This window comes from Aedes albopictus, chromosome 1 (assembly GCF_035046485.1).
Source record: "Aedes albopictus strain Foshan chromosome 1, AalbF5, whole genome shotgun sequence".
Taxonomy (NCBI): domain Eukaryota; kingdom Metazoa; phylum Arthropoda; class Insecta; order Diptera; family Culicidae; genus Aedes; species Aedes albopictus.
In genome coordinates this window covers 300,649,662-300,664,773 of record NC_085136.1, presented here as the reverse complement: position 1 = coordinate 300,664,773, position 15,112 = coordinate 300,649,662, and the positions used below count along the sequence as shown (strand labels likewise).

The window sequence follows — 15,112 nt, the reverse complement described above, 5'->3', positions numbered from 1 at the left end:
CTAGAACAATGGCCCGAACCCCGAGCGCTAATGGCTTCGCGTTGTTTGGGGTGTGCAATTAGCTAGACGCGCGATTTTCATCTAGATGAATTTGAGTCTGACTAAACACTGACTGGCATTCGATCGGACTAGGACTCGGATCGGACACCGGGACACCTATTGACGACGGGGCCGTGCTGCTGCTGGATGCGCTTGATCTTCGTTCGCACGTGTGACAACTGCGGATTGGAATGTGTGCTCGTTCGGTCGGTGTTCAAGTGCAAGCGGACGGTGCTCTAAATTGACGAATTACACGCGTTGCATAGTTCGCTGGGAGCAAATAGTCACAACAATAGAAGATCGTTTTTTCTTTTGTTCAACTGTGCGCCGCGACGACGACGCCCGAATCGCGACGCGAAGCCACGATCATCGCCGGGCGGGACGGCGCGTGAGGTTGCATCGCGCGAAGATCAGTTGGAACGAACGTCCGAGCGATATTTGGTGTGCAAATCCAATGCTCTCGTCGCGTCTTTGCGATCGGTACGGTAGCGACGACGGTTCGCGTAATTTTCGAAAAAAGCCGAAGATCGAGAGCATCGAAGAGAGTGGTGATCGTCGCGGCCGACGTCGAGGTTTGGTTTTAAACTTGTTTTCTTTTGGTTCTTTTATTTTTGGCTTGGTGCGGCGGAGTAGGGGCACGATCGCGTGGAGATCTCAACGCCACCGTCTGCTGCAGTGAGGCGAACGTTCGGAAGAAACGACCCGTGGTCGTCACCAGTCTTCGATAGTGAGTGAGTGAGTGAGATTGTTTCGCGTTCGCGGCGCGCGTCCAGGTCTAGGCCAAGTGACAGTGACGGATTACTCAACGGCGGTGACATTCAGGTCTAAGGGCGTGCTTGCTGAAAAGTTAACGGGAAGGTTTCGGGTGGTTGTGAAAGTTCTGGGTCCTCGACGGAGCATCCTTCAGAGCTTATCCGCGGCAAGTGAGTGCCCACGCAACGAAGATCGCGGGCGCGTCACGACACGTTCCGATAGATAGTAGGTGTGCGGTTTTGAATCGCAACGAGCTCAAGGAATCTTCAAGGTGCAAACGAGCGAAACGATAAGAAAAGCGAACGTGCAGCGGGTGAAAATCTCTCGTAATTTTGACGGATAAGAGAAGCGTGTAAAGTGAAGCGATTGATAACAACGGCGCAGAGGAGTGGGTGCAACAAAAGTGAAATTAATTGATTTTCCGTCCAATTGGAAGGTGAAGAAGGCCCGACGCTTAAACCTGTTGAGGTATTAATTGAAGGTGAATTCGGATGAACGTGGTGCCGTACGCGCTGGGAAGCAGCAGTGAATTGATTGATCATCGCTTGGGAGCCGACTCAATCGTTAATTCGTGATAATCGACGCAGACAACATCACTTTGGGCCCGAAATTATACTTGAAAAAGCTGCGGAAGCGCAGCGAAGAGAAAGAAGCAAACGAAAAAAAAGTGCAGTTAGATAACCCAGTGCAGCGTTGGAAGATTTGCAAGTGATCCCAGGATACCCGTGTAGACGACAACAGAAGAAAAAAATATCCAGAGGAAGAGTTCCACCGAGGAAGGAAAATAAGTGAAGAGTGATTTGGAGTGCCTTTCGTTGACGTCGTTGTCATCGTTGTTTGAAGTGTTCCGGTCCTCCTCCGGTGGAGTGTGAAATCAATTCAGCGCTTTTGGAGTGCGTTTTTTTGTGAATGTTTCGAAAAAGCTTGTGTGGAGTTTTTCCGTCAATTAAAAGTGACATCAATCGTTGAGGTGTGTGTGTTTTACGGGCGCAACGCATCGCTGGAAGCAGGTAAGTTACGGATGTGGACGATGTTGAACAAGCTTGTTTGAGGATTTATTTTTTCATTAGGTAGTTCATGAATGTTCAATTGATTTGGAGCTACTGGGCTTCAAGATTAGAGAGGAGCTTCGCCTGAGTGATTATATTGTAGTTAGGTAATTCTTAGGTGTGTTCGTTCGATGAAGCAGTTCATATAACAAATTCGGCTTTTAACACATAACATCAAATCAAACTAGACGTGTGCGCCGAAGCAGTTTTCACCGGCGGCGGCGGTTATAGTAATTTGAGGCAGCGGCGGCGGCGACGCCGGCGCCACGCCGTTCGCCCTATTCGGCGGCGGCGGCGGCGGCGTAATCGGCGTGACGATATATTTTTTGGTGAAATGCTAATAATCCAAAATTATTATTATTATTATTATTATTATTTATCTGTATTATCGAGATTTTTAGACCTAGGCTAGTTCATCTCCGGTAATACAGAATAATATGTTTGCTTTCAAAGCAATCGTCTATTTTGCGTGAAAGGTGTAAACGCTTGTGTAAACGTATGTATATCAGAGATTTCAATAAATCCTTGCAAGAATTATGCTATAAATTTTAGAGAGAATCCTTGAGCATATTTACCAGAAAATTTATGAAAGATTCCTCTCGATAGAAATTTACAACGTCGCTCGTCTCTTCTTGGGATAGTTTTTCTAAAACTCATTTTAAATCTGTGCTGTCATGGTAATACCTGATTTTTTTTAGTCCTGTTAGGGTTCTTTCCAGGAATTCCTCGAAGGATTCTTTCATCCGATTCTTCAGGAATTCCTCCTCCAGGGGACTTCCCGGAAGATCCTCAGATAGTCCTCCACGTTTGGGATCGTAAACTTTTCTACAGATTTATAAAAAATCTTCCTTCATGAATTCTTTCAGATTTTTTTTCCAGCAAAGATTCTTTCAGCAGTTCCTTAAGAAATCACTTCAGGATTTATTTCTTGACGTTTCTCCAGGAATATCTTAAGAATATCTCTTCTTGGAATTACTGCACAGCATTCTCCAGTTTTCCAGGATATTTCTGCAAGACTTTTTTTCAAGAATCCAGAGGTATGTCCAGGAGTTCTTCCAGGGTTTGTTCTAAATCATCCTTCAACAATTCATAAGGGGATTTATTGAAGAATTCTTTTAGTACCTTTGTCTGCATTTTTTGCACAAATTCTCGATGAATTGTTTTCAAGAATTCTTCCAGAAACTTCTTCATGATTTAATTCAGAAATTCTTCAAGGATTTTCTTTAAAAATGCCTTCAGTGATTTTATCAGAAACTAGTCCAAGATATTTTTCCTTAAATTATTCCAAAAAATTATCATTAAATTTTTCTAGAAATTTCTCCAAAACCATCTTAGGAGTTTTTTTTTCTTACCCTGTTGGGGATTTTAAACTACTGCGTCCAATTAACTGAACTTTTGTGGTGAATCTATGGAGGACTATTCCTGGAGCTCCTCCAACGGTTGTTTCTGAAATTGTTTCAATGAAATTAAATCTCATCAGGATTTTATTTCAACATTTCTATAGTAATTCTTTCCGATAAACCTCCAAGAATAACTCCTATATGTGTTATAAAATTTCATAAAATATTTCTGTAAATATCTGTGGAGTAATATCTCAAAGAACTTCCGGAGGAATCTCCAAAGGAAGCCCAGAAAATATTTCTGAAAGATTTGCAGGAGGCATTCCAAAGAGAAACCTTCTAGTCATTTCTTCGGTAACCCCTGACAATATTTTCCAAGGGATTCCTTGGAAGAAAATCGTTGGAAAATGTTTGAAGTAATATCTTACTGTCATTCATTAAAAATCATTCAACTACTGAAGTGATATTTCAGATGGCATTCTTTAGTAAGCTTTAGATGGAATTCATGGAAGAATTTCTGAAAGAATCCTTGGAGGAATTTTTGAATAAATTGTTTATCTAATTCCTGAAGATTATGTGAAAGAATCCTAAGGAATTTTCTGAAATAATTCTAGAAAGAGTTACTAAATGAATTTCTGGAAACTCTTCCTTAAGAACCCCTTGGTGAAATTTCTACAAGGATTTATAAAACATATTAAGAAAAAATCCGAGACAAATCTTTCAATAAAATTCATGGAGGATGTTCGGAAAGGAATTCGTGAACATAGTTTTAAAAGAACCCCTGAAAGAAAAACTGGAGAAATACTCAAACTTCTGTAAAGGTTCCTAGAAATTTCCAAAAGAATATATGTAAAACTTTCTAGAAATTGTTATTGAAGATATATCTTTATTTCTTAAAGAATTCAAAGAAAAATTCTTAGTGGTATCCTTGGAAGAATTTCAGGAGGTATTACTGGTAAATACGTTAAGGAATACCCGGAGTAACTCATGAACTATATGATTTTCTTTTCAGAAATCACTGAAAGAATATCTACTAGAATTACAAAACAAAATTACGGAAGAACTTTTGAAAAATGTCCTAGAGACACTCCATGAAGAAGTTTATAAAAGAAGCCCTAAAAGATTTTTCGGAGTATCCGATAGAGGAATTTCTGAAAGAACCCTGGAATATCTGTGTAAATATAATTTGTAGAGTTCGGAACCACTCGCCATGCTTTGAGGAGCGAGGGGTTCCGAAGAATGTGATAATTTCAGAGGAGTTCTATAGAAAAAGTGTGCCATAGAACGGAAGGGGGAGGTATGTTGTGTTGAAAATTGATATTTTTGCGTGACCTTATTTATGGAATTTCCTAATAAATCAATGGCGCTATTTTAGGAGGATCTCCATAGAAATTCTTTGAAAAAATTATGGAGAAACTAAAAAATATTTCTGAAGAAACATTTTTTTTTAAGAATCCCCTGAGAAATGTCTGAAAGAATTCTGGACTTTTTATTTCCAAAAAATAAAACCCTGTTAGATTGTCAGGAATCCATGGGTGGTTTTATGAAAGAATCTCCGGAAAAATGTCTGAAATAATCCATGGGGGAGTATCTTAAGCATGGAGTTTTTTTAGAAGAACTCATGGTGAATTTTCTGGAGGGTCCTCTTTAGAAATTTGTGAAGATTGCATGCAATATATGCCTCCAAGAATGTCATTCGTAAATTGCCATGCAAATTTTCCAAGAGATATGTGGGAGTATATGTTTGTGAACCTAGATCACTGCCAAGAATTTTGTTGATTATTCGTTATGGTTTACAAAAGAGACTTACTTTGTACGTAAAATAGAATAAGTGAGGATATTCAAAGTATTGCTGTTAGAAATCACTAAAGTAAACCACATAAAAATGTTACAAAAGATAGGCAAGAAGAACTTCAGAAAAATACAACTAATATATATACAGAAGAAAAAACAAAAGAAACTGTTAAAAAATTGCTATCAGGTTTAAATAGGTGGTTCGTAAAGCGTTGGTGAATAAAAATCTTTGTCGTTTTCTCATCGGCGTGGGAAGTTTTGTTCGGCGGCGTTGAAAAATATGAACAGCGGCGCGCCGAGTCAATTTAACTGGTGGCGGCGGCGTGGAAAAATCGTCGGCGACGGCGGCGCGGCGCGGCGGCGCACACGTCTAAATCAAACACCGTTGAGACATACACACTTGGAAAAAATCACCGACTTCGGTAATTTTTTTACCGAAATCTCAACCGTTAAGTTTTTTACCGGAAAATTCGGTGACGTTTACCGAATTTCGTTAAATTTTGACAGATAAACGATAACATTTTACCGAAATTTGGTAATTTTTACAGGATTTCGGTAAAAAACCATTACCGATCGCTCAGCTTTTTATAAAAAATCTGCCATGGATGACTTCGGAGTTTTATCTAAGAAATTTTCAAGAATACTTCCATTGATTCCTTCAAAAAATTCTATGTTTTCTTCAGAATTTACTAGATTACCCCCAAAATCAATCTAGGAATTTTTAATATAACATTCCCTATTTTTTTTTTCGATAGATATTTCTCCACGAAAACCATCACAAATTTCTTTCGAAAAGCCTTCCACGGATTTCTTTAATAAGTACTTTTGAACATGTTCCATGATGATGATGATTAACCTGGGCTTGTTAGGGGAATATCTGTAAATAAAAAGAAAATCGGGTTAAGTACGGTTCCATGGATTGCTTCAGAGTTTCCTCTAGAATTTCCTTCGAATTTTCGTTAGAGGATCCTTCAGAAATTTCTTTAAAACATCTTCAATAAAAGCTGCATGAATGGTTTTCTTAAAAGTTGCTACATATTTTTTTAGGAATCCGTACGAGAATTATTTCTAGAAATCGTCCACAGATTCCGTGGAAGTGCTTTCAGCGATTCTTTAAGAAAATCAAGGATTCTTCCAGAAATTTTTCCAAGGATTTTTTTAGCAAATCTTTCACAGACTCCTTCAGAAACTCTTCCAAAGATTCCTTCAGATCTCAGATGTTCTTTCAGAAATTCTTTTAAAAATTCCCTGGGAATTCTTCCAGGAATGGCTTATGAGATCCCTCCAAAAATTTGTTCAAGGATTCCAAGTCCAAGGGCTTGGTGGTCTAGTCAGTGGCTACCGCTTCTGATTCGTATGAAGAAGATCCTGGGTTCAATGCCTGACCCGTCCCTTTCCTTCTACTTTGTAACTTTCTGTTTACTTTCTCCCTCCTCTCTCCATATACAATTCATGTATATTCACATGTTTATAGCCATCGCTAGAACAGAAACGGGTTGAAAAATCCGTTTCCTTGCTTCCTAACTTTCACAGCAGAATGTCAATCTATCAGATAACGCCTGCAAGTTATGCAATCATGCGAACTATGTCGCGCATTTTCAGAATAATATAACACACAATTCTATCATCTTACCTTGGCATTCACACACCAATGTGTGAACTCTCTGCCAACAAAATCCCACCAACACTCCGACATCCGCATGAATTTGTGCAGATGCAGAGGTATATTTGGTCTGATGTGGATACAAACGATTGCAATCATCACTTCCTTTCCCTTCCCCACATTGACCTGCATCCTGACGTGACAGGCGCCATTGTCGTCTAAAAATAGAAGATCACCTACGCTCGCACACTGAAGATGCCTGCTAGTCCCCGGCAGATATCTCATTGCTTCCTTGTGTGAGTGTAGCTGGTCTGGCAATGCTGGAGTAGCAACTACGGGCGGTCAATCAAGCTCAAGCCAAGGATTTCAAGTCGAAGGAAATCTTGTATGTTTTCTTCCATAATTTTTTCATGGCTTGCTTCAGAACTTACTCCAGGACTTTGACATTTATCAATGTTTGTTTCAGAAACTCCTCCAGCAATTTTTTTTCAGAAATTCTTGCAGAGATTCGCAATGGATTTTTTCCAAGGCTTTCTTCGAATATTCTCTGATGAATATCTCAAGATTTTCTACAGGATCCGTAGGTAGGTTCCTGTAGATTATTTTTGACACACCATCGCAAATGACTTTAGAAATTCTTCTTAAGACTCGTTTGAAAATTTCATTGAAAATTTCTTCAGAAATTCCATCATAATTGTCTGCGGAGATTATTTTAGACATTTTTCAAAGATTTCCTAATTAATTGTTTAAGTGGTTTCTCCCGAAAATTTCCCAGTTATTTATTCATAAATTCGTTCAGGTATTTGTTCAGTTCACCAGAGATTTGTGTAGCAATTGCTCTAGGGATTCCATTGAAAATGCCCATATGATTGTGTCCAGAATTTTTTTCAAGAATATTCCCAGGAAATCCTGCAGAAATTCCTCCGGAGATTTTTACATTACTACTTTCACTTATTCAGGAAGGAATTCCTGCAGGAGTTCAACAAAGAGATTTTTCCAACTATTCCTCCATGTTTCATCCCAGATATTTATCCGGCATTTCCTCTTAGAATGACTCCTTTAATGCTTCCATGGAGACCTTAGGACTTTTTTTCCAAAATATTTCCAAGAAATTTCTACGGAAATTCGTTTAGCAATATCTCAATTTTGTTAATCGAATCTTTGCAAACGTTCATCTATGCGTTTCTCCAAATATTCCTAAAAGGGTTTTTTTTTTCAGAAATTCGTCCACGGATTTCTTTAGGAATACTTCTAGAAAATCTTCCAAGACTTTTATTTTCAAGGTTTTTTCTAGGAAATGCAAATCCCTCAAGAATATTTTCTAGGAATTCCACCAATGGTTTCCCGAGAAGATTCTCCAGATAGTTCTGAAGTAATGCCTCCTAGGATTCTTTCAAGAATTGCCCTTGCATTTCTTCTAATATCCTTGTAGAGATTCAGACAAACGTGCATCCTAAGATTTCTGTAGGGATGCTACTGTTCAGAAATTCCTTCAGGGTTTCTTTTGGAAGTTCGTGCTAGGACTCCGTATGAAATTCCTTTGAGATGAAATTTTAGGGGTATCTGCGAAAGATTTCTTTAAAAGCTCTTCCATGGAGTTTTCAGAAATTATTCTAAAAATTTCTTCACAATTCCTTCAGGGATTTCTTTAGAAATTCTTCTCAGGGTTTTTCCAAGCATTCTTTGAGTAATTCTCCTTCAGTGATTCCTTCAGAAATTCCTACCAGATTTTTTTTTTCATAAAAACTGCTCTTGCAGTTCCATCTGAAATGTCTCCTGGAATGTCTTTAGAGACCCTGCAGAATTTGTTCAGTAATCTTCCTGTGTTTTCCAGAAGTTCTTACAGAAACTACAAAAACATTACTGAATAATTCATTAAGGAATCTAAGAAGGAATTTCTAAGAAATCTGAAGAAGATTTTTTGAAGAAATAAATCTGTTGTAAGAACTCCTGGAGATGCCTTTGGAAACTTTGAGAAGAAATTCTTGGATTTGTTTTTTTTTTAGGAATTATTCCTGAACAAATATTTCTGAAGCTGTAGTTATCTCTTGATCAATTCCTGCATGAAAGCCTACGATAATGCCTCTGAGAATACCTGAAAATCACCTTTTGGGATAAAAAAATCTTGAGAGACTTCTGAGGGAACTCTGAAAGTAATTTAAAAAAAAATACTACAGTTATTTCTGAAGGGATCTTTTTATAAATGTATTCAGAAATTGCAGACAAAAACACTGGTCGAAGTTTTGAAGAAATTCCTTAACATATTCATGAGATAGCTCTGGGAGATTTTCAGCAGGAATGCTTGTGAGATCTGCTGGAGATATATCCTAAGAAATTCTCAGAAAAAAAAATCTTATGCAATTCCTGAAGGGATATCCTGGAGGAATGCTGTAGAGAACCACTGAAGAAATTTAAAAACAATAATTTTTGATTGAATCTTTTTAATAATACCTGGAAGAACTGGAAAACCCTTGAAAACATCATTGCAAATGCTTATGTATAGATTCTAGAATCCTGATTATATCCAAAGCAAGAAGCTTGAATGAACTATTTGGAGGAACCCCTCCCGAGCAGAGGAGAATATCAAATTCATAACAACAGAAATACATAACCTCTTTTTATACCATAACTTGTTATTATTAACATATCGAAGTAATACTTTTTATAACATATTTTGTTGGGCAATCTTTTTTTGTTATGATAAAGTTTTTAAGATTTATCCACTTAATAACATTTCAATAATATACTTTGTTGAAGACCAAGTATTGTTATCATTCTACTATTGAAAATGTACAAATATGTGATGAATTATAACACAGCAATAACAAGTTTTCAAATTCACTGCAAGATTCATTGTTATTAAGTTGTTATTTAACCTAACAAAACATGTTATTACATTGGTCTTCCAGGAATATTTTTTTGTTATGATTTTTGTCATTTTGCCGCTTATGACAGACAAGTTTATAACAAAATTAGATATGTAAATAACATAAAAATTACTGATTCCATTATACAGTTATTCTTTATTACACCAACGAACCTAACCTCAAAATGACTGACAATTGGGTTGTTTAATGAATAAAATATTGCTATTTTTTCTAGCCTAATCGAAAGAGCTCATTTTTCTGAGTATAACGTGGTTTTACTGGATTTCAACACCTTTGTTTTGATGGTTAAATTAACAAAACAGTTTTAATTTTCGTGGATAGATAAATCGATAAAATGACAGTTCGACTCGAACAAAAAACATCCCCATACAAACTTTGAATGCATTTTAAAAATAGTTCCCGGACTCCAAAAATTATGAAATTTTGGATTTTGACTAATATTTGGGTGGAGAATCTGATTATTAAATAATCTGGATACCCCTAAAGAACCCAATTCTCAGGTCATTTTGACAGATGTAACATGAGCATGAAAAGGACGGCAACAAGTTCGATAAAGTAGAGTATATGATCCGTCTTTTTCGTGCATGTGTGTGGTCTGTCAAAATGACCTGTCAAGTGTCAAACATTTTCATGGCTAGCTTTGTTGGTGTAATGAAGAATTATGCCAAAATGACATATATTATTATGCTGTCGATAACTGAAAAAAACCTCTGGAGAAATCCATGTTAAAATACAGAAATTTTATAATGAAAACCTTAAAGGAGTTTCTCAAAGAATTTTTTGTGCAATAAAATCTCCTGGAATTGCATCACACGTCTATGTTGCCCTTTACAGGCTTGTTCTGGTACAACTTAACGTACTGGGAAAAACTTGTAATTTAGAAGACTCAGAATGTTGATTAATTGGCAACTTGAGAGATGAAATTGTGAAAAAAAATCGCGTTCTCGTGGGATTCGCACTCACGAATTCGTATTTGCTCGATCGGCGCTTTAACCAACTGAGCCACAGATCAGGTAACGGTTCTGCGGAATAGAAGGCCAAACTAACTCCGAGCCCACACCATGAACACTCATATTTTCACAATTCCATCTCTTTTCGGCTTAGAAACCAGCCTCTCAATACGCTCGCAGATGTGCCTTCTAATTACATATACAAGCGAGAGCGAATGTGTTGCCGGTGTATATTTAGTATGGCGTAGGCCCGAAGTCAGTTTGGCTTTCTGTTCCACCAAACCGTTACTTGTTCTGTGGCTTAGTTGGTTAAAGCGCCGGTCTAGCGAATACGGATTCGTGGATCGAATCTCTCCAGAACGTGATTTTTTTTTCACAATTTCATATCTCAAGTTGTCAACTAATCAACATTCTGCGTCTTCTAATTTCCAAGTTTTTCCTAGTGGAATATCATAGTTTGAAAAAAAAAATCGTTAGGAAGAATTTCTGGAGACACTCATAGAAATCCCTTAGAAAAACTCCTCCAAAAAACATTCATTTTTAAGAGGAAATCCGTTTGAAATACATGAAGGAATGAATACACGCATTAACTTATTCAGCATTAGATATTCTCTTTAAAGGATTTTTTTTGTAGGAATCCCAGGAAGAATTTTAAAAGGTTTTTTTGCGGAAACCCGTGGCTCAGCTTCAAGATGACAAATTCCTTGAGTAATTTTTGAAAAAGTCACAGAAAAAACTACTGGGGGTATTTCTGAAATAATCCCAGATGACATTGTCCAAGAAATCAATGGGTGGCCCACACTTACATATATGAAAAACAAAAATTTCTAAAAATGTCTTACCTCCTAAATCAGTTGTTTTGGACGCCCAGAAGCTACGTTAAAATTTTTAGCAAAATCGGTTGAGCCTAAGGAAGCGCTCAAAACGCTTGAAGTTTGTATGGGAAAATTTGGCGAAATGTATGCAGAAATTTTAAGCTTTCGAATTTTGCCGCTAGGTGGCGCTGTAAGCGTTCAATAATCAAACCCTTTGGTATTATTGTAGGTGACTATATGCCAAACAACTTTGTCGAAGACCGCGAAGGAATCTGACGCCTTTGAAAAAAGTTATACCTTAGGCATGTCTGAAACATACTGGAGTAGACACGAAATGTTGCTAATTGACAAATTGAAAAATGGAATTTGTGAAAAAATCGCTTTATGGTGAGATTTGAATTACCACTCCGTATTCGCTAGACTGGCGCTTTAACCAACTAAGCCATAGATCAAGTAATGATTCTGCGGAATAGAAAACCAAACTGACTTCAAAGCCACACCGTAAACATTCCTTTTTCACAAACCCATCTCTTTTTCGGCCTAAATGCCAATCCACAGTGGGCACAAACGCGAATGCGTTGTTGAATTCGCTTATTGCTATACTCAAAGGTCGGGCTTGAATGGAATAATTCTATTTTTATTGAAGCTTCGCTGCAGACGTAAACCTGAACCGCGGAGACGAACCAGCCTCGGGCTGAAAGTCTCGATAATAAAGATAAAAAAAACCTGAACCTGGACACATTACTGTTCGACCTCAATGTGTTTGTTGGTTATACGTCCTACTTTATTGATTTAAAATCATGTAAGTCAATGATCACAAAATTGTCAATTCGTAAATAAAATGTAATGTTCAACGATATTTTTTCCTAATTAAAATTGACAGCGAGCTAATCGATCTTCTTCCACTTTCGAACGCGTGTCGCATCGATCAAAAGCGCATTACGCATTGGCGGGCGTATTGGAAGAAAAAAAAAATACCGCCAATATTCAAACGAATCGAAACACGTGCAATCAGAATTGGGAAACCGCCTTGCCGCACCGCACTGTGCGTATTATGCAAGCCTTAGAGTGAGTGCCGCTGCTGAAGAAAGCAACGAAAGTTGCCGTAGTCAAGCCACCACCGTTTCAGCGCCAACGTCAATATCTAATGATGGAGGTACTGAGCCCTAATTAGCCCGTGAGATATGGGTGCACTGCGCGTGGACCTCATCGTCACCATTATCTCAAAGTTTTAGTACAGACAGACAGAGTCTTGCCTCATCAACAAGTTCGATGTGTTTTTGAGTGCAGCACTTTGATGAACTACAAGTGAATTTAAATAATTAACTTTAGTCGGGCATTGCGGGGTCATTATGAGCCAAACAGGCACGCTAAGCGTACCCTACGTATGCGGCGTGAACGTTAGCTAATGCACGAAGAAGGCCAAGTATTACGAAATGTATCTCTAAGTAAGGTTCCAGACAAGGTAACTCTGAAACTATCTGTTTTATTACCGGTCGATCGAGAAAATTTTTGTCGCGGAAATTTCCGAGTTCCTTGGACATGCATATTGTTGGCTACAAAGTAACTTTACTTGAACGCCGAGAGGATAGTAGAGCACCATCTTCGTCGGTCTTGGTGGGCGATGGTCTTCCAGTTTCCCCGAACGTGTAGGGATCGAAGATCTTCTTCAACTGGGTGCAGCCAGTGCGTTCGCGGCCGCTCATGAAATCGTCGACTTCTAACTGGTTTCCTGCTGAATATTGTTTTCGCTATTCTTTCTTCCGACATTCACACTACGTGTCCAGCCTACTGAAGTCTGTCGTATATTATCCGTCTCGCAATATTCGCATTGTTATACACTTGGTACAACTCGTGATTTACGCGTCTGTTCCACACTTCATGTTCTTGTTTCCCTCCGAGAATTATCCGCAGCACTTGGTGCTCAAAAATTCCTACAGATTTTCGGTCTATCTCCTTTAACGTCCACGCCTCGTGATCGTAGAGGGTAGCCGGACGAATTAGCGTCTTATATAGAGCGAATTTCGTTTGCGTTTGAAAGTTACGGGACCTAAGCTGGTTACGCACGGTCCGTGTAGCTGCCGGCTTAGAATAGCACTACGGATCACCTGTTCCGGGGGTAAAAGTCCACCAAACAGGTAACCCCAATCCAAGGTGTCAGGCGACCCGTGCTGAGGGATGAATGGTTGAGGGGGTTTAAAAGATGCTCAATCTTTAACGGAGCCCGTAGCGTGGGTAGATCGCCTTTTTGGGTTGCGTTGCGGTGTTAGATCTACCAAACCGAAATCTAGTGTCGTCCTATTTTTCAATTTTGGAATATGTGTTCTGATAATTATAGGCATTATAGTATTTAGTCCTTGTTACTGGTGTTGTGATGACTTCCAGTCTTTGAACAAAACTAAGTTTACCAACTTTACTTTGCATATAGTTAAAAACCTCACCATCTGAGGCTAAACTCAATGCAAAGGAAATCAAATTGGGTTAGGGATCCATGTATGTACTAACTCTTCGAAGACTGGAAAATGCTAGTACGCAAGGAACATACTAGAATCCTTATTACTGAACACCTGTTTCATTGTTGGAATGATATTGCTGCTAATGTTAAAACCCGGGTCCTAAACTTCCTACTGGGGAGAATTTAGCAGTAAAACAAGGGTGATGCTAGGTTTCCGATGCATGACCAATATCAGTACTCTTGTTTTGTTTTCTAAGAAAACAAAACAAAAACTGTATCAAAATCGATACTTTATTGCCCCTCAATGGCAATTGAGTAATGCGACATGCACTACACTAAGGATACGGGTAATGTCACAATAGATCTAAAAACTGGTCGCAGTGACAAACCCGAACAGGAATAAAAAAAAAGCTGGTTACGCAATCCGTAAAAGGCCATAGGGCCAGCTGCAATACGCCGTTCCATTTCACGGGAAACGTCATTGTCACATACATGATAAACAAATTCTTCAACAACTTCAAACACATCTCCATCAATCACTACCTCAACACTAACATCATTACGCCTGCCTTTGTCTCTACCAGATATCATATACTTCGTCTTGGTAAGGTTAATCGCCAAGCCTATCCTCGCTGTCTCTCTCTTCAAGGGATCATAAGCTTTTTCCACTGCCCTACAATCGATGCCGATGAGATCAATATCGCCCGCAAAGCCAAGAAGCATGTGCGACCGTGTGATGATAGTGCCTTTCTTCTGCACGCCAAACCCTTGAATCAGTCCTTCGAGTGCAGTGTTGAACAACACATTTTTGAAAGAGCATCACCTTGCTTCTCCATCCATCCAAGGCCACAAATGAGGTAAACACTTTGTCTGCGATCCGAACACTTGATTTTGATCCATCCAACGTTACGCGTATCAGCCCTTGTATCAGCCTAATCAGTTTCGCGGGAAAACCATGTACGCTGCTTTAAAATCAATCAACAGATAGTGAGGCTGCAAATTATATTCTCGAAATCTATCTAGTATCATTTTTAGGTTAAACATTTGATCCGTCGTTGATCGGCCGTCACGAAAACCAGCCTGGTAATGGCCGACAAAGGACTCTACAAGAGGTCTCAGTCTGTTGAACGCGACAGTATCTTATATGTCGAATTTAAAAGGAGAAATCCCCCTGTAATTGACACACTCTAGTCTGTGCCCTTTCTTGTAGATTGGGTACATGAGTCCATCCAACCAGCTGGTGGGTAATTCTTCATCGTCCCAAATCTTTACAATAATCTGGTGGATTGATTGATGTAGCTGCTCGCTTCCGTGCTTAAGAAGTTCGACCGGTATCTCGTGCTTTTCAGCTCCTTGAGGGCCTTCTTCCAGTTTTGGTGGTTCCACTGCTTGGCCGTCAACCATTACGCTTATACTGTTCCTGGGT

General features: G+C 38.8%; 1 protein-coding gene across 2 annotated transcripts in view; it reads left to right on the top strand.

Annotated features, from left to right (window-relative positions):
* Positions 1–257: 257 nt before the first annotated feature.
* Positions 258–15,112, top strand: part of LOC109408847 (protein catecholamines up) — a 519,706-nt gene continuing 504,851 nt past the window's right edge. The window contains exon 1 of one of the 2 annotated variants that reach the window (XM_029863770.2): positions 258–1,802. The gene's annotated coding sequence lies outside the window, so the exon portion shown is untranslated. The remainder of the gene's footprint in view (positions 1,803–15,112) is intronic. The other variant, XM_029863772.2, reaches the window with a different exon arrangement.